Here is a 22,057-nt window from a genome sequence, read left to right on the forward strand (position 1 = left end):
ACATTTGACACTTTCTAACCTGAAAACTCTTGAGTCTTTAGTGATATCTTGGATAAATATAAGCTAATTATCATTTAACTTATCTCTACCCAACAGATCACTAAATTTTTTGTTCATTTTTCAAGGACACATTTGTTGCATTATATTTGAGACTTCAGTGATAACTTGTATAAATACATTTGCAACATTTTGACATATTCTAACATGAAAACTTTTATTGGATAATTATAAGCTTATTATTAATCATTTAACATTTCTGATCACCTAACAGATCACTAACACTTTCTAACCTGAAAACTTTTGAGATTTAATGATATCTTGGATAAATATAAGCTGATTATCAATCATTTAACTTATATAACTAACAGATCACTAAATTCTTTGTTGTTTTTGAAGTACACATTTGCAAAATTCTGACACTTTCTAACCTAAAAACTTTTTAGACTTTAGTGATATATTGAATAAATATTAGCTTATTAACAATCAGTTATCTTCTATGAACCTAACAGATCACTAAACTTTTTTGTTGTTTTTCATGTACACATTTACAACATTTTGACACTTTCTAACCTGAAAACCTTTGAGACATTAGTGATATCTTGGATAAATATAAGCTAATTATCAACCAACTTATCTCTCTACCCAACAGATCACTAAATTTTTTCTAGTTTTTCGAGTACACATTCGCAACATTTTGACACTTTCTAACCTGAAAACTTGGATAAATATAAGCTTATTATCAATCAGTTAACTTATTTGTACCAAAGGAGTCACTAAATTTTTTGATGTTTTTCGGGTACACATTTTTAACATTTTGACACATTGAAACCTGAAAACTTTTAAGACTTTATTGATATCTTGGATAAATATAAGCTAATTATCAATGAAGTAACTTATCTCTACCTAACAGATCAGTAAATTTTTTGCTGTTTTTCGAGTAAACATTTGCATCATTTTAACACTTTCTTACGTGAAAACTTTTGAAACTACTGACATTTTGGATAAATATATGCTTATTATCAATCATTTAACTTATCTTTACCTCACAGATCACTAAACTTTTTTGTTGTTTTTCAAGTACACATTTGCAACATTTTGACACTTTCTTGCCTGAAAATTTTTGAGACTTTAGTGATATCTTTGATGAAAATAGTCTTATTATCAATTATTAAACTTATCTCTATCTAACAGATCACTAAATTTTTTCGTCGTTTTTCAAATACGCATTTTTAACATTTTGACACTTTCCAACCTAAAAAAATTTAGGACTTTACTGATATCTGGGATAAAAATATGCTTATTATCAATCATTTAACTTATCTTTACCTAACAGATCACTAAATTTTTTTATGTTTTTCGAGTACACATTTGCAACATTTTGACACTTTCTTACCAGAAAACTTGTGAGACTTTAGTGATATTTTGGATAGATATCACTATTATCATTCATTTATTATCTCTACCTAAGAAATCACTAAATTTTTTTTTGTTTTTCAGACAGACATTTTCAAAATTTTGACACTTTCTAACCTGAAAACTCTTGAGACTTGAGTGATATCTTGGATAAATATAAACTTATTATCAATCAGTTACCAGATCACTAAGTTTTTTGTTATAATCAAGTACACATTGGCAACACTTTTACACTTTCTAACCTGAAAACTTTTGACATTTAATGATATCTTGGATAAGCTCATTATCAATCATTTAACTTATATTGACCTAACAGTACACTAAATTTTTTGTTTTTGCAGTACACATTTGCAACATTTTCACAGTGTAACCTAAAATCTTTTTAGACTTTAGTGGTCGCTTCGATAAATATTATTATCAATCTATTCTAAATTTATCTAAATTTTTTGTCGTTTTTGAAGTACACATGTTCAACATTTTTACTCTTTGTAACCTGAAAACTTTTAAAACTTTATCAATCAAGTAAATTATCACTACCTAAAAGATCAGTAAATTTTTTGCTGTTGTTCGAGTACACATTTGCAACATTTTCACACTTTCTTACCTGAAAACTTTTGAGACTTTAGTGATATATTGGATAAATATATGCTTAATATCAATCATAAATTTTTTTGTTGTTTCTCAAATACACATTTTCAACATTTTGACACTTTCTAACCTGAAACATCTTGGATAAATATATGCTTCTTTACCTAACAGCTCCCTAAACTTTTTTGTTGTTTTTCAAGTACACATTTGCAACATTTTGACTCTTACCTGAAAACTTTTGAGACTTTAGTCATTTCATCAATCATTTAACTTATCTTTGCCTAACAGATCAGTGAATTTTTTGTTGTTTTTCAAGTACACGTGTCCATTACTTTGACACTTTCTACCCAACAGATCACTAAATTTTTTGTTGTTTTTCGAGTACTCACTTCCAACATTTTGACACATTTTAACCTCAAAACTTTAGTGATATCTTGGATAAATGTAAACTAATTATCAGTCTTGGATAAATATATGCTTCTTTACCTAACAGATCACTTTGTTGTTTTTCAAGTACACATTTACAACATTTCGACACTTCCCAACCTGAAAATTTTTGAGACTTTAGTGATATCTCTGATAAATATAAGCTAATTATCAATGTTGGATAAATATAAGCTAATTATCAATCAAGTAACTTATCTCTGCCTAACGGATCAGTAAATTTTTTGTTGTTTTTCAAGTACACATTTTCAACATTTTGACACTTTGTAACCTGAAAACCGTTATAATCAAGTACACCTTTGCAACATTTTTACACTTGCAAACCTGAAAACTTTTGAGATTTAATGATATCTTGGATAAATATTAGATTATTATCAATCATTTAACTTATCCTTACCCACTAAATTTTTTATCGTTTCTGAAGTACACATTTTCAACATTTTGACACTTTCTTACCTGAAAACTTTTGAGACTTTTGTTGTTTTTCAAGTACACATTTGCATTATTTTGAAACTTTGTAATCTGAAGACATTTGAGACTTTAGTGATATCTTGGATAAATATATGCTTCTTTACCGAACAGTTCCCTAAAGTTTTTTGTTGTTTTTCCAGAAACACATTTTCAATATTTTGACACTTTCATACCTGAAAACTTTTGAGACTTTAGTTATTTTATCGATCATTTGACTTACAGATCAGTGAATTTTTTTTGTTTATTAAGTACACGTTTGCATTATTTTGACACTTACATAAAAACTTTTAAGACTTTAGTGATATCTTGGATAAATATATGCTTATTATCAATCATTTAACTTGTCTTTACCTAACAGATCACAAAATTTTTTGTTGTTTTTCAAGTACACATTTTCTACATTTTGACACTTAGTAACCTGAAAACTTTTGAGATTTAATGATATCTTGGATAAATATAAGCGTATTATCAATCACTTAACTTATATTGACCTAACAGAACACTAAATTTTTTGTTTTTTAAGTACACATTTGCAATATTTTCACACTGTAACCTAAAATCTTTTTAGACTTTAGTGGTCGCTTCGATAAATATAAGCTTATATTTAACTTATCATTTAACTTATCTAAATTTTTTGTCGTTTTTGAAGTACACATGTTCAACATTTTGACTCGTTTTTAAAGTACACATTTTAACACTTTGTAACCTGAAAACTTTAGTGATATCTTGGATAAATATGAGCTAAACGTACCTTTACCTAACAGATCACTAAATTTTTTTGTTGTTTTTCAAGTGCACATTTACAACATTTTGACACTTTCTAACCTGAAAACTTGGATAAATATAAGGTTATTATCAATCAGTTAACTTATTTGAACCAAAGGAGTTACTAAATTTTTTGATGTTTTTCGAGTACACATTTTTAAAATTTTGACACTTTGTAACCAGAAAACTTTTAAGACTTTATTGATATCTTGGATATTTAACCTGAAACCTCTTGAGACGAGTGATATCTTGGATAAATATATGCTCCCTAAACTTTTTTGTTGTTTTTCAAGTACACATTTGCAACATTTTGACTCTTACCTGAAAACTTTTCAGTCTTTAGTTATTTTATCAATCATTTAACTTATCTTTGTCTGTTAGACTAGTGATTTTTTGTTGTTTTTCAAGTACACGTTTCCATTACTTTGACACATTGTAACCTGAAAACCTTTGAGACTTTAGTGATATCTTAGATAAATATAAGCTAATTATCAATCACCTTATCTACCCAACAGATCACTAAATTTTTTGCTGTTTTTCGAGTACTCACTTGCAACATTTTGACACTTTCAGGTTACAAAGTGTCAAGATATCACTCGTCTCAAGAGGTTTCAGGTTAGATATCCAAGATATCAATAAAGTCTTAAAAGTTTTCAAGTTACAAAGTGTCAAAATGTTAAAAATGTGTACTCGAAAAACATCAAAAAATTTAGTGACTCCTTTGGTACAAATAAGTTAACTGATTGATATTAACCTTATATTTATCCAAGTTTTCAGGTTAGAAAGTGTCGAAATGTTGCAAATGTGTACTCGAAAAACAAAAAACAATTTAGTCATCTGTTGGGTAGAGAGATAAGTTGGTTGATAATTAGCTTATACTAAAGTCTCAAAGGTTTTCAGGTTAGAAAGTGTTAAAATGTTGTAAATGTGTTCTCGAAAAACAACAAAAAATTGAATGATCTGTTAGCTACCTAACAGATCATTAAATTTTTTGTTGTTTTTCGAGTACATGTTTCCTACATTTTGACACTTTCTTACCTTCAAACAAGATAAGTTACTTGATTGATAATTAGCTCATATTTATCCAAGATATCACTAAAGTTTTCAGGTTACAAAGTGTCAAAACGTGTACTTGAAAAACAACAAAAAAGTTTAGTGATCTGTTAGGTGACAATAAGTTAAATGACTGACAATAAGCTTATATTTATCCAAGATATCACTAAAATCTCAAAAGTTTTCAGGTAAGGAAGTGTCAAAGTGTTGCATATGTGTACTCGAAAAACAGCCAAAAATTTACTAATCTGTTAGGTAGTGATAATTTACTTGATTGATAAAATTTTAAAAGTTTTCAGGTAACAAAGAGTCAAGGTGTTGAACATGTGTACTTCAAAAACGACAAAAAATTTAGATAAGTTAAATGATTGATAATAAGCTTATATTTATCGAAGCGACCACACTGTAACCTAAAAAGATTTTAGGTTACAGTGTGAAAATATTGCAAATGTATACTTCAAAAACAAAAAATTTAGTGTCACTAAAGATATCACTAAAGTCGTAAAAGTTTTCATGTAAGAAAGTATCAAAATAATGCAAACGTGTACTTAAAAAGCAGAAAGAAAATTCACTGATCTGTAAGTCAAATGATCGATAAAATAACTAAAGTCTCAAAAGTTTTCAGGTAAGAAAGTGTCAAAATATTGAAAATGTGTTTCTGGAAAAACAACAAAAAACTTTAGGGAACTGTTCGTTAAAGAAGCATATATTTATCCAAGATATCATTAAAGTCTCAAATGTCTTCAGATTACAAAGTTTCAAAATAATGCAAATGTGTACTTGAGAAACAACAAAAGTCTCAAAAGTTTTCAGGTAAGAAAGTGTCAAAATGTTGAAAATGTGTACTTCAGAAACGATAAAAAATTTAGTGGGTAAAGATAAGTTAAATGATTGATAATAATCCAATATTTATCCAAGATATCATTAAATCTCAAAAGTTTTCAGGTTTGAAAGTGTAAAAATGTTGCAAATGTGTACTTGATTATAACGGTTTTCAGGTTACAAAGTGTCAAAATGTTGAAAATGTGTACTACTTAAAACAACAAAAAATTTTGTGATCTGTCAGGTAAATAGTTTTGATAATAAACTAATATTTATCCCAGATATTAGTAAATCCTAAAATTTTTATGTTGGAATGTGTCAAAATGTTACAAACGTGTACTCGAAAAACAACAAAGAATTTACTGATCCGTTAGGCAGAGATAAGTTACTTGATTGATAATTAGCTTATATTTATCCAACATTGATAATTAGCTTATATTTATCAGAGATATCACTAAAGTCTCAAAACTTTTCAGGTTGGAAAGTGTCAAAATGTAAATGTGTACTTGAAAAACAACAATGTAAAGAGATCTGTTACGTAAAGAAGCATATATTTATCCAAGATATCACTAAAGTCTCAAAACTTTTCAGGTAAGAAAGAGTAAATTAGTAAATTTCTTGTGTATGATGTAGATTTTGCCATTTTATTATATTGTGTGCTATTTGGTTATCTGGTATCCACCTTGAGTTTTATAGTCACTACAGGGAATTTTGTGTCGTGCTTCCGCACTTCAGGTTACAAAGTTTCAAAATAATGCAAATGTGTATACAATGGCGCGCGCTCGCGCACCGTCTATTTCTTTTTCGCGCAAGCAGCGACTGAAGGCGGCGGTCACGTATATTTTTTCTCCGTCCGAACTTGATTCTAGCAGCACCTTACCAAAAGGCCTCTAACCGGACGCCATCTTTGACCAGTATCGTTTTGCATTTGAACACTTTCTTATTTTACAGCACTGACACATACTAAAGGGTACCAGATAACCACTTATTGTTACATTAGAGAATAAAGTAGTATATATATATTTTACGTCTGCATCTTGTTTCTGACTGGTAGAATTCTGGATTATTAAAGCAACGGCGAGTGATTGCTTTCTTGTACCCCGAAAGTACAAGAGAAGATCGGCAGGAGGACTTAACCAACATGAAGCCCAGTTTCAACTACAGCCGGCTATTACTGCCAATCCTGTACAAGATATTGTAGATCTTTAGCTGGGCTAAAAAGTCACAATCGATCACAGCACCAGTAGCCAAAGTCGATAATGAGGGGGCAGCCATCATCATCATATACATATGTGTGTGTGTGAGCTTTGTCATCTCCATTTGGAAAATTGATTATCAGTCGACTAATTCTGAATTGCCTCATTTTAGTGCATATTCTTGTAGTTACTGTTAAATTTATCATTATATTAGTATTTAATATTAATTACATATCATATTAAGATGTCCTCATTATGCTAAATGAATGGGGGTATAAATGCACTTAATTTATTAATTAATTGATGATAATTATAATAATAAATAGTTTCGTTTGAATTACTAAATAGATTTAATCATAATCATCATCATCATCGTTTAGCCTCCGTTTTCCGTGCTAGCATGGGTTGGACAGTTGAACTGGGGTCTGGGAAACCAGAAGGCTGCACCAGGCCCAGTCTGCTCTGGCAATGTTAGGCGAGGCTGACATCAGCCACGGACGGATTGGTGCATTTTATCTGTTAGGTAAAGATAAGTTAACTGATTGATAATAGGTTATATTTATCCAAGATATCACTAAAGTCTCAAAAATTTTCAGGTTAGAAAGTGTCAAAATATTGCAAATGTGTACTCGAAAAACAACAAAAAATTTAGTGATCTGTTAGGTTATACCTGTAAGTTTATATTTATCCCACATTCTTTAGTAAAGTCCCAAATTTTTTAGGTTCGAAAGTGTCAAAAATGTTTAGTGATGTCAGGTAAATATAAGTTAACTGAGCTAATATTTATCCCAGATATCAGTAAAGTCCCAAATTTTTTTAGGTTGGAATGTGTCAAAATGTTGCAAATGTGTACTTAAAAAACAACAAAAAAATTTAGTGATCTGTTAGGTAAATATAAGTTGAATGATTGATAATAAGCTTATATTTATCCAAGATATCACTAAAGTCTTAAAAGTTTTCGGGTTAGAATATGTCAAAATGTTGCAAATGTGTACTTGGAAAACAACAAAAAAGTTTAGTGATCTATTAACTGATTGATAATAAGCTTATCACTCAAGTCTCAAGAGCTTTCAGGTTAGAAAGTGTCAAAATGTTGAAAATGTGTATTTGAAAAACAACAAAAAAGTTTAGTGATCTGTTGTTACTTCATTGATAATTAGCTTATATTTACCAGTCTCAAAAGTTTTCAGGTAAGAAAGTGTCAAAATGTAGGAAATGTGTACTCGAAAAACAACAAAAAATTTAATGATCTGTTTAATGATAAGTTACTTGATTGATAATTAGCTTATATTCATCAGAGATATCACTAAAGTCTCAAAAATTTTCAGGTTGGAAAGTGTCAAAATGTTGTAAATGTGTACTTGAAAAACGACAAAAAAGTAAAGTGATCTGTTAGGTAAAGAAGCATATATTTATCCAAGATATCACTAAAGTCTCAAAAGTTTAAGGTAAGAAAGTGTCAAAATGTGGCAAATGTGGCAAATGTTTTTCAAGTAAAAAACAACAAAAAAGTTTAGGGAGCTGTTAGGAAGCAAGAGGTTTCAGGTCAGATATCCAAGATATCAATAAAGTCTTAAAAGTTTTCAGGTAAGAAAGTGTCAAAATATTGAAAATGTGTTTCTGGGAAAACAACAAAAAACTTTAGGGAACTGTTCGGTAAAGAAGCATATATTTATCCAAGATATCAATAAAGTCTCAAATGTCTTCAGATTACAAAGTTTCAAAATAATGCAAATGTGTACTTGAAAAACAACAAAAGTCTCAAAAGTTTTCAGGTAAGAAAGTGTCAAAATGTTGAAAAGGTGTCCTTCAGAAACGATAAAAATTTAGTGGGTAAAGAAAATAAATGATAGATGATAATCTAATATTTATCCAAGATATCATTAAATCTCAAAAGTTTTCAGGTTGTTTGAAAGTGTAAAAATGTTGCAAATTGTGTACTCTTACCTGAAAACATTTGAGTCTTTAGTTATTTTGCCTAACAGACCAGTGAATTTTTTGTTGTTTTTCAAGTACATGTTTCCATTACTTTGACACATTGTTACCTGAAAACCTTTGAGACTTTAGTGATATCTTAGATAAATATAAGCTAATTATCAATCAACTTATCTCTCTACCCAACAGATCACTAAATTTTTTGTTGTTTTTCGAGTACTCACTTGCAACATTTTGACACATTTTAACCTTAAAACTTTAGTGATATCTTGGATAAATGTAAACTAATTATCAATCTTGGACTGATAATTGGATTGAAAATCTCTACCTAACAGATCTGTAAACTTTTTGTTGCTTTTCGAGTACACATTTCCTACACTTTCAGTCTTTCTTACCTGAAAAGTTTTAAGACTTTAGTGATATCTTGGATAAATATATGCTTATTGTCAGTCATTTAACTTTTTGTTACCTAACAGATCACTAAACATTTTGTTGTTTTTCAAGTACACATTTTGACACTTTGTAACCTGAAAACTTTAGTGAAATCTTGGATAAATTATCAATCAAGTAACTTATCTTGTTTGAAGGTAAGAAAGTGTCAAAATGTAGGAAATGTGTACTCGAAAAACAAAAAATTTAATGATCTGTTAGGTAGCTAACAGATCATTCAATTTTTTGATGTTTTTGGAGAACACATTTGCAACATTTTAACACTTTCTTACCTGAAAACTTTTGAGACTAGTGATATCTTGGATAAATATATGCTTAACCTACCTTTACCTAACACATCACTAAATTTTTTTGTTGTTTTTCAAGTACACATTTACAACATTTTGACACTTTCTAACCTGAAAACCTTTGAGACTTTAGTGATGTCTTAGTTAAATATAAGCTAATTATGAACCAACTTATCTCTCTACCCAACAGATCACTAAATTTTTTCTTGTTTTTCGAGTACACATTTGCAACATTTCGACACTTTCTAACCTGAAAACTTTTAAGACTTTATTGATATCTTGGATATCTAAGCTGAAACCTCTTGAGACGAGTGATATCATGGATAAATATATGCTTCTCTACCTAACAGCTCCCTAAACTTTTTTGTTGTTTTTCAAGTACACATTTGCAACCTTTTGACTCTTACCTGAAAACTTTTGAGTCTTTAGTTATTTTATCAATCATTTAACTTATCTTTGTCTGTTAGACCAGTGAATTTTTTGTTGTTTTTCAAGTACTCGTTTCCATTACTTTGACACATTGTAACCTGAAAACCTTTGAGACTTTAGTGATATCTTAGATAAATATAAATTAATTATCAATCAACTTATCTCTCTACCCAACAGATCACTAATTTTTTGTTGTTTTTCGAGTACTCACTTGCAACATTTTGACACATTTTAACCTAAAAACTTTAGTGATATCTTGGATAAATGTAAACTAATTATCAATCTTGGACTGATAATTGGATTGAAAATCCCTACTTAACAGATCAGTAAACTTTTTGTTGTTTTTCAAGTACACATTTCCATTTTCACACTTCCCAACCTGAAAAGTTTTGAGACTTTAGTGATATCTCTGATAAATATAAGCTTATTATCAATCTTGGATAAATATAAGCTGATTATCACTTTAATTTGTTGTTTTTCAAGTACACATTTACAACATTTTGACACTTCCCAACCTGAAAATTTTTGAGACTAGTGATATCTCTGATAAATATAAGCTACTTATCAATCTTGTATAAATATAAGCTGATTATCAATCAAATAACTAATCTCTGCCTTACGGATCAGTAAATTTTTTGTTATTTTTCGAGTACACGTTTGTAACATTTTGACACATTCCAACATAAAAATTTTAGGATTTACTGATAAATGTTAGCTTATTATCAAAACTTATATTTACCTGACAGATCACAAAATTTTTTGTTGTTTTTCAAGTACACATTTTCAACATTTTGACACTTTGTAACCTGAAAACCATTATAATCAAGTACACATTTGCAACATTTTTACACTTTTAAACCTGAAAACTTTTGAGATTTAATGATATCTTGGATAATTATTATCAATCATTTAACTTATCTTTACCCACTAAATTTTTTATCGTTTCTGAAGGACACATTTTCAACATTTTGACACTTTCTTACCTGAAAAATTTTGAGACTTTTGTTGTTTTTCAAGTACACATTTGCATTATTTTGAAACTTTGTAATCTGAAGACATTTGAGACTTTATTGATATCTTGGATAAATATATGCTTCGTTACCGAACAGTTCCCTAAAGTTTTTGTTGTTTTCCCAGAAACACATTTTCAATATTTTGACACTTTCTTACCTGAAAACTTTTAAGACTTTATTGATATCTTGGATATCTAACCTGAAACCTCTTGAGAGGAGTGATATCTTGGATAAATATATGCTTCTTTACCTAACAGCTCCCTAAACTTTTTTGTTGTTTTTCACTTGAAAAACATTTGCCACATTTGCCACATTTTGACACTTTCTTACCTTAAACTTTTGAGACTTTATTGATACCTTGGATAAATATATGCTTCTTTACCTAACAGATCACTTTACTTTTTTGTCGTTTTTCAAGTACACATTTACGACATTTTGACACTTTCCAACCTGAAAATTTTTGAGACTTTAGTGATATCTCTGATGAATATAAGCTAAATATCATTCTTCAATAAATATAAGCTAATTATCAATCAAGTAACTTATCTCTGCCTAACAGATCATTAAATTTTTTGTTGTTTTTCGAGTACACATTTCCTACATTTTGACACTTACCTGAAAACTTTTGAGACTGGTAAATATAAGCTAATTATCAATGAAGTAACAACATATCACTAAACTTTTTTGTCGTTTTTCAAATACACATTTTCAACATTTTGACACTTTCTAACCTGAAAGCTTTTGAGACTTGAGTGATAAGCTTATTATCAATCAGTTAATAGATCACTAAACTTTTTTGTTGTTTTCCAAGTACACATTTGCAACATTTTGAAATATTCTAACCCGAAAACTTTTAAGACTTTCGTAATATCTTGGATAAATATAAGCTTATTATCAATCATTTAACTTATACTTACCTAACAGATCACTAAATTTTTTTGTTGTTTTTTAAATACACATTTGCAACATTTTGACACATTCCAACCTAAAAAAATTTGGGACTTTACTGATATCTGGGATAAATATTAGCTCAGTTAACTTATATTTACCTGACAGATCACTAAACTTTTTTGACACTTTCCAACCTAAAATTTTGGGACTTTCCAAAAAAATCTGGGATAAATATAAGCTTACAGATCACTAAATTTTTTGTTGTTTTTCGAGTACACATTTGCAATATTTTGACACTTTCTAACATAAAAATTTTTGAGACTTCAGTGATATCTTGGATAAATATAACCTATTATCAATCAGTTAACTTATCTTTACCTAACAGATAAAATGCACCAATCCGTCCGTGGCTGATGTCAGCCTCGCCTAACATTGCCAGAGCAGACTGGGCCTGGTGCAGCCTTCTGGTTTCCCAGACCCCAGTTCAACTGTCCAACTAGCATGGAAAGCGGACGCTAAACGATGATGATGATTATGATTAAATCTATTTAGTAAGTCAAACGAAACTATTTATTATTATAATTATCATCAATTAATTAATAAATTAAGTGTATTTATACCCCCATTCATTTAGTATAATGAGGACATCTTAATATGATATGTATTTAATATTAAATACTAATATAATGATAAATTTAACAGTAACTACAAGAATATGCACTAAAATGAGGCATCCAGAATTAGTCGACTGATAATCAATTTTCCAAATGGAGTTAACATTGAGATGACAAAGCTCCCACACACACATATGTATATGATGATGATGGCTGCCCCCTCATTATCGAGTTTGGCTACTGGTGCTGTGATCGATTGTGACTTTTTAGCCCAGCTAAAGATCTACAATATCTTGTACAGGATTGGCAGTAATAGCCGGCTGTAGTTGAAACTGGGCTTCATGTTGGTTAAGTCCTCCTGCCGATCTTCTCTTGTACTTTCGGGGTACAAGAAAGCAATCACTCGCCGTTGCTTTAATAATCCAGAATTCTACCAGTCAGAAACAAGATGCAGACGTAAAATATATATATACTACTTTATTCTCTAATGTAACAATAAGTGGTTATCTGGTACCCTTTAGTATGTGTCAGTGCTGTAAAATAAGAAAGTGTTCAAATGCAAAACGATACTGGTCAAAGATGGCGTCCGGAACAGGGAGAAGATGTGGTCTGCAACAATTTGGTTAAAGGCCTTTTGGTAAGGTGCTGCTAGAATCAAGTTCGGACGGAGAAAAAATATACGTGACCGCCGCCTTCAGTCGCTGCTTGCTGGACGCTGGTGGTCAATGTCTTACGATCCCCTTGCCTCGGCTAACTGCTACGTAGGCAAAAGGGTTCTTCTTCCGGTGGTGAAAGCACCAACCCCGCACGCGCGAAATACAAATGGACGGTGCGCGAGCGCGCGCCGTTGTATAGGATCACTACAGAGCTCCACCCCAGTGCGTAAGCACGACACAAAATTCCCTGTAGTGACTATAAAACTCAAGGTGGATACCAGATAACCAAATAGCACACAATATAATAAAATGGCAAAATTTACATCATACACAAGAAATTTACTAAAGCAAAAAATACTCAAAATGAGCAAAATTCAAAATTGCATACACAAGAAATTTACTAAAGCAAAAAATACTCAAAATGAGCAAAATTCAAAATTGCATGCATGAAAGTGGATACGTCACGAAGTATAGAGCCTTCCGCTGTAGGGAAAGCAAAACTCACAGTTAATGAACCTAGGCGAAATTAATCCAACTTCTCTAAAGGTAGTTGATCCTGCGAAATAGCAGTTAAATCAATTGCTGCAGGAGAGGAAATGGAATCGACAGATGAGATCGCTAGTAACACAAAAGCAAAAGTGCAATCATGCTGGTGTGATGCGCGACACAGATAATTTTCTCTGTTAATTACGTGACCAACAGGAGTCTAACAGGGAAAAATAATTACGCCCATACATAGGCGCAGCGCACGTGAACATCCGACATTCTATGAGTCGGGAAAAGAATTAAGCTAACGCAAACGTGTTGCAAAAAACAAGGCAATACACGTGCGAAGCAAAGGCGCATGAAATGCAATAGTGCTTGCCACACCGAAAAACAGCAATGAATATGCCAGTGGTTGAGCGATTATATGCCTCGTTCATACAGGAACAAAAGTATGACAAACAACTCTCTCTATGTATACGTGACCCCTAGGGTCTATAGAAATGAGGTGTGTCCAAAAAAGGCATATTTAGCATGGAAAAAACAAGCGAGAAAAGCATGTGTGACGTATGTATGTGAGAGATAGCATTTATGTGTGTGTACGTGTGTGCGACAAAAATACATACAAGGTGAATGCGAGCAAAAATAAAAATACAGCGCATAGAAAAAATGTCTCTCATGGCTATCCCAGACAATGGAGTTAATTTACCAGTCTCTAATAGCCTGATGCACAATAGCAGTTCGTTCTGTAACAGAATGTTGAAACCACAAATGCAGAGGCCGGTTGAACACATTGTGTAGCGATTGTAGCTTCGATGCTGTGACAGGTTAACTGGGTACAGAAGAAATCTCGTAGATAGTGCTGGGCTGTTAATTCTTGGCGCGCTATGCACGAACAGCGTGAAAGCCAAAGTTCCGCGAGTTGCTATGTACATCTTGTGGAGGTCGACGGTGTTGAAAGGCGACGGTGGTGGTGGAAGGCGACTGTAGTGGACTTGAGACAACATCGTTCTTAGTGATGATGGCGACGAAGATAACGACGACGTGAAGTAGAAAGACGACGATGGCGATGACGAAGGTGGAGAAAAGGCATCGTTGATATGATGGCGTTCGTCATCATGGCTGTAGAATAGAATAAGAAGAGAAACTGTTTGTGGTGGCCGGAAACAAATCGTCGAAAGATGACTGCGTAGAGTTAAATCGTGTTCCGACTTCGCAGAAAAACTGGATTTTTTTTGTTGTTCAGTGATCTCTGGTTTTAGACCAGAATCACGTCGGGGTCACCAGTGTAACGAACTTAGTGTGAATATATCTTCTCTTGTACTTTCGGGGTACAAGAAATAAATCACTAGCCGTTGCTTTAATAAGACGCAGACGTAAAAACAAGACGCAGACGTAAAAGATATATATACTACTTTATTCTCTAATGTGGTAACAGTAACAATAAGTGGTTATCTGGTATCCCTTTGGTATAAATGTGTCAGTGCTGTAAAATAAGAAAGTGTTCAAATGCAAAACGACACTGGTCAAAGATGGCGTCCGGAACAGGGAGAAGATGTGGTCTGCAACAATTTGGTTAAAGTTCGGACGGAGAGAAAATATACATGACCGTCGCCTTCAGTCGCTGCTGTCTCAAGTCGCTGCTTGCTGGACGCTGGTGGTCAACGTCTTACGATCCCCTTGCCTCGGCTAACTGCTACGTAGGCAAAAGGGTTCTTCTTCCGGTGGTGAAAGCACCAACCCCGCACGCGCGAAATACAAATGGACGGTGCGCGAGCGCGCGCCGTTGTATAGGATCACTACAGCTCTCTTCCATATGCCTGACAGATATGATTAGTATGGTGTGTTACACCACCACTAGTGGCCAGGTTGTCACTCATCTGTCTCACTTTATGACTACGAAGATGACTCTTGAGTCCAGCTTTACTGAGGCAGGGTCTTGCATAGACATTGCATGTCAGCATCAAAGAAAGACCCTTCCCATCTGGAAGTGTAACAGCGATGCCATTCCTGACATTCCTCCTTACTTTCTCATGTGCAACTTGAGATTTCTCAAAAGTGGTTGTCCCCTCGTGCACAATCCTTCTCCACGATCAATAGCTATACCTTCCCATGTGTCAGGAATATACTCACACACATACACACATATACATGTACACACATACATTCGCATATATATATATATACATACATACACATATATATACACACATGCATATATATAAACACATACATACATGCATGTATATACATTCACATACATATATATGCACACATATACCTGCATTAACAATAAATGATATACACACATATACATACATACATATGAATATCTCTGTACACATATATAAAGTTTCACATACCCATACACATACAAATATATACATATGTGAAGGCGCATAGCTCAGTGGTTAGAGCGTCGAGCTTACGATCATGAGGTTGTGAGCTCGAATCCCGGACCGGGCTGCGTGTTGTGTTCCTGAGCAAAGCACTTTATTTCACGTTCCTCCAGTTCACTCAGCTGTAGAAATGAGTTGCGACGTCTTTCCCTTGGATAACACTAGTGGCATGGAGAGGGGAGGCTGGTATGCATGGGCGACTGCTGGTCTTCCATAAACAACCTTGCCCGGACTTGTGTCTAGGAGGGTAACTTTCTAGGTGCAATCCCATGGTTATTCATGACCGAAGGGGGTCTTTACCCCCTTTACCCTTTACATATATATACATATATACATACATTCACACACATCTATACAAATATACATATGTACATATCCATATATATACATATATATATATCCATATGTATATCCATATATACACGCTCAAAAACACATATGCCTAACGACATATCGATGGCATCAGATAAATACAAAACAACATATACCCATGTATACAAGCACTTAGATGCATATACACAAATATATAGTTAGGGGTGGCTGTGTGGTATATATATATGCTTGTGTGTCTGTCTTTGTCCCCCCAACATCACTTGACAACTGATGCTGGTGTGTTTACATCCCCGTAACTTAGCGGTTCAACAAAATAGACCAATAGAATAAGTTTTAGAAAGAATAAGTCCTGGGAGTGATTTGCTCGACTAAAAGTGGTGCTCCAGCATGGCTGCAGTCAAATGACTGAAACGAATGAAAATAAAAGATTAAAAGAATATATACACATGCATGTACACGTATAAATTGATACATAAAAGTACAGATATATATACTATGTAAAAATATTTTTTCATTCTGATTCCACCCTACATCTATATACGATATTGTTCTGTAAAAATTATTAAAGAAACATTTATTCTTATGTCTACAATCACAGTTTCTAGCTAGATCATTATCTATAATACAATTATTTTTTTTCTTTTATTGTAAAAATTGTCTAAACTTTTAATATTAAAGGAGGATATAATTCTAAGCAAATTTTTAGATACTGAAAAAACTATCCTAATCCTTTTATTATTTATTATTTTATGATATTTATGTTCTTTATTAAAGTGCTTAGATATAGATCTGTAAAATAGCTTGACCAGATTCATTTTTATTTGTCGTGAATAAGGAAGGAAAGACCAAATATAATCATCTTCATTATACTTAACATCATTGGGTGTATTTGGGTTGGTGTATATTCATTATCATTAGACCTAAGTTTATTTAAATATTTATTTTTATTCCAGTTATATTTACTATCTTGTTCTTATTAATATTAATGCCATTGTTAATTATATCATTACTATTTACAAATAAATTGGATACTTTTCTACTAATAGTAGAAAAGTATCCAATTCATTTGTTGTCAGTCAGTTTTCCATTAGCATAATAAGATTTGTTGTAGTTCCCATTCTTATTACAATATACTGCTTTTAAAGGGCATCATTATAGTATTCAGCATTATTATTAAAGTTTTCCTCAATTACCTTTGTTTGTTACTTTATGTATATATTATATATATATATATATATATATATATATATATATATATACGAGCAAACACACGGTGGTGAGGTGTCAAACATTTAAACCAAATTTTCTCAAAAATTTTCATTAAAAAATAATTAAGCATGCCTTTTATTTCAATAAAATGTTTGGTTTTGTTTCTTGAGAAACCAAATAGTCTTTCCTTCCTTCATGCCAAGTTTGAAGAAAATATTTCTTTTGCATCTTACTTTTTTGGTCTCTTAGATATACAGCATTTTGTGGCATTATTTCAAGCCAGCCAGCTTTTTTGGGGCAAACTGCACGTGCATTTTTCTCGCATACGTGTAGTATCGATCACAACAGCTGATGTACTTGCATACGTGTAGTATCGATCACAACAGCTGATGTACTTGCACGTACAAATGCACGTTCCCACAGCTTTATCGATCGCATTCTCACCTGGAATCGATTTTTGTAATTTTTTCAAGACTTATACACACCCTGATACCGTATCTACGTATCAAATTTGAGCGCAGTCAGATGGAGGATGCCCGAGATCCTAGAAGACACACACACACACACACACAGAACAGATTTTATATAATATATATATAGAGAGAGACAAGAAATAAGAAATATACTGGAAATAGCAGTCTACAACGATATCTATGTAAAGCTTCAATGAAATATATACTGGCAAAGATGTATGTGGGCAGTGAACTTAAAAAGTTTTGTCTTACTTCTTGACAGAACATCATAAAAATGAACCCAAAATAGATAATCTCGAACCTGAGTTTCAGACTTTCCAAAATGCGGTTGTTATCATAAATTTGATTAGTCCTCATCAGCTAGATTCTCCTATGATGAAAATTTAAAAATATTGTTACATCTTGCCGGTATATTCAGCTGAACACTAGCCGTTAACAACCGAGATCAATGAAAAAGTTTTCTATAATTTTTTTACATTAGTATCACTTTCCAGCAAGGCCATCAATAAGCTCCTGCAACCCCTGTGGTCACGTGGTACCTCTGCAGTTGAGGAGCCCCATGTTAAGATCAAAGTACACAGATGAGTCATTTATTTACTTTGGTTAAGTAAATTCATTTGTTGTCAGTCAGTTTTCCATTATCATAATAAGATTTGTTGTAGTTCCCATTCTTATTACAATATACTGCTTTTTAAGGGCATCATTATAGTATTCAGCATTATTATTAAAGTTTTCCTCATTTTCCTTTGTTTCTTACTTTATATATGGACGGTGGTGAGGTGTCAAACATTTAAACCAAATTTTCTCAAAAATTTTCATTAAAAAATAATTAAGCATGCCTTTTATTTCAATAAAATGTTTGGTTTTGTTAAACAAAGTTAAGGCAAAAAAAAACTTCTTGAGAAACCAAATAGTCTTTCCTTCCTTCATGCCAAGTTTGAAGAAAATATTTCTTTTGCATCTTACTTTTTTGGTCTCTTAAATATACGGCATTTTGTGGCATTATTTCAAGAATTAAACTATCTGTTAATTGAAAATTTCCGGTCAGCTCCCCAGCTGCTGACGTCATCCCACATGTACCTACATACCCGGCTTCATTCGGGATGACATCGATTTTCTATCCCATCTTCCCAAAACCACAGAAACAAATTCAATCCTACTAAGCTTTGATGTAGTAAGCCTTTACACCAATATCCCACATGATTTAGGAATAAAGGCGATCATATACTGGGTAAATAAACATAGAGAAGCAATTCCCAACAGATTAACAGTGACATTCATATTATATTCAGTTAGACTTATTCTGGAAAACAACACTTTCTTCTTCAATAGAAAGAACTACATCCAGATTAAAGGCACGGCTATGGGAACGAAGTTTGCTCCCGCTTATGCGAACTCAGTGATGGGATACTTAGAACAAAATCTCTACCAGGAAATAGAGGAGAGATACAGAACTGAATTTAGGAAGTATATTGAAAAAGCATGGAAGAGATACCTTGACGATTGCTTCATTTTCATCTCAATCGAAGGAGAGGGGCTTTCTCCGTCCGGGTTGCGGATCCGTGGAATAAGCTGCCGGACAAGATGGTGAAGATGCCGACGACCGCTCAGTTCAAAGTCTCCCTTGACCACAAGTGGCCTGAACTCTTTACATGAACACCACCCTGTACATAACTCCATGTCCCCCTACATGGCCTTGCTTTTTGCTTTTTGAGCCAAAAATTAACTAACTAACTAACTACAGATTGAGCAGGGCCATCTACCTAAAGAGATTTGTGATTTGTCTGCCTTCCTATTTACTAAGACTTTGATTGATATATATATATATATATATATATATATATATATATATATATATATATATATATATATATATATATATATAAAATGATAAATCTCAGAGCGAGTTATAAACAGTAGTGGTAACACATCGTGACGCATATTTGCCATTTGAATATGGCTGAGAGGACACAGATAGTGTGTCTATAGCCAGCTGGAGGAGATATCTTCCTGGGGCTACAAACTACAGTAGCATCCACCCTTATGGGTTAGCCATATTCAAATGGCAAATATGCGTCATTATATATATATATATACACACATATATATATATAGATATATATATATATATATATATATATATATATTGAAAAAAGTCATCAGAATTTTGGAAAGAACTTTTTTTATTGTTAAATCTTCATTTTCATATTAGCGCTTTCGTTCATCTTTCGAACTTGTCAAATACAATTCTATGAATACAATTCATACAATTGTCAAATACAATTCTATGAATATTTATATAAAATAGATGTTTTGGGGGATTTTGTTTATAAGAGAACATTGTTTTTGTTTTGTTTTTTGGGGGGTGAGGCTTTGAAGTCAAGGAAGATGGATAGATAGATAGATAGATAGATAGATAGATAGATAGATAGATAGATAGATAGATAGATAGATGGATGGATGGATGGATGGATGGATGGATGGATGGATGGATGGATGGATGGAAAGATAGGTAGGTAGGTATGTAGATAGATAGATAGATAGATAGATAGATAGATAGATAGATAGAAAGATAGGTAGATAGATAGATAGATAGATAGATAGATAGATAGATAGATAGATAGTTAGATAGATAGATAGGTAGGTATGTAGATAGATAGATAGATAGAAAAGCACCCAGATAGACAGATAGAAAGATGGGTAGGGTAAAAGAGAGAGAGAAGGGCTATTCATTTTCCTATCCACCACTTTTCATTGTATTGAATTGGACTTTTTAAGAATTGTCAAAAAATAAATAGATAAGTGTAAAAACTTGTTTACTACTTACACCATTGTTTTGAAATGGTTTTTGGTAGGGATGGTAAGAAAAGAAAATGAAAAAAAAGAAAGAAAAAATAGAGAATAAGAAATAAAAATAATTTTTTAAATGTTTTCCTGTCCTTTCTGCTTTAGTCCTTTCTTTTTATATTCTTTGAATTATATTAGAATATATTCCTGTCATCTATTTATTTTTGGTAAGGTTTAGTTCTGTATGAAAATACATTAGTAAAATAAAATAACTATATATATATCATACCCATACATATATACATATAGTTAATCCAAACAAGAAAGCACAAAAAAACACAACACGACGTGGAACAAATATAGTATTATTGCATGCTCAGGAAAGAAGGAAGGTTTAATGTTTCAAGCGGAGCTCTTCATCGGAGACATAGGAGAAGGAAAGATCCAGAGAAGGGAAGACAGAGGAAAAAAAATCGCCAACAGTACACACGAGGTCACATTTTACATACATACAAAACGTATTCTTTGCTTTTCTTTTTTCTCTTTCAAACATTTAATTTTGGAGAGAATCTTTTTATGAAGTGTAGTTCCATTGCCTTTCGGTATTGCGGATCGTCCCATGTACATTTGTAAAAGGGAAAGATTTTGAACTTTCCGTCTCAGCATATTTCTAGATACTTACTCAATGGAATCTTTCGTAGTTCTTCTTGCCAGATATGTTGCCTGTGAATTCTTGCACGTTGGCAGAGGAGAGTTAATTGTTTCGCCAATGTAATTTTCTTTACAGTTTGGGCAGGTAATGCAGTATATGAGATTTTGTGTTTTACGGTTCATATCTGCATTTATTTTAAAAATGGATCCATTCTTGAACTTTATGTGGGAACCACTTTCTACGTACTTGAAGTTGTTGGTATTGTTACATGTTCCATATCTCCTATCTCCGCATTCTTTTACTACAAACTCTGGTTCATTCTCTGATCTGAATTCTGCCCTAGTGAGGTGTTTTTTAAGATTTTTTTGGTTGGCGTCTGTTATTTCGTAAGGTGTTTTTTCAATCAGAGTTTTCATTCTGGGGCTTTGTAGGTAAGTTGGATTTTATGACATAGAATATGTTAGATATTCCAGGACTGTATGTGTTAACGAACGGAATCGTGTTTTCATTAACTTTTTTCTTAGGTGTCTGTAGTTGGGTGATATTCAGTTTCATCGCCTTTTTATTCCTTCATTAATTAAGTCTAAGGGGTATTTTTGTATAGTAAGGAAGCCTTTGAATTCATTGAGTCTGATTTCATGTGTTTTAGGGGTCAGTCACTATAGCACAGATGTGTCTAGCCATGCTGAATAGG

The 22,057-nt window shown here is 32.3% G+C and overlaps 1 long non-coding RNA gene across 1 annotated transcript; it reads right to left on the minus strand.

The window, feature by feature from the left end:
• Positions 1-10,879: 10,879 nt before the first annotated feature.
• Positions 10,880-19,491, minus strand: LOC118766406. Its single transcript, XR_005002342.1, has 3 exons — positions 18,999-19,491; positions 13,977-13,981; positions 10,880-10,893 (listed from the first exon to the last, which is right to left on the minus strand). It is a non-coding gene; the product is annotated as an uncharacterized LOC118766406 (long non-coding RNA).
• Between the last annotated feature and the right edge of the window lie 2,566 nt (positions 19,492-22,057).

Source organism: Octopus sinensis, linkage group LG15 (genome assembly GCF_006345805.1).
Source record: "Octopus sinensis linkage group LG15, ASM634580v1, whole genome shotgun sequence".
Classification (NCBI taxonomy): domain Eukaryota; kingdom Metazoa; phylum Mollusca; class Cephalopoda; order Octopoda; family Octopodidae; genus Octopus; species Octopus sinensis.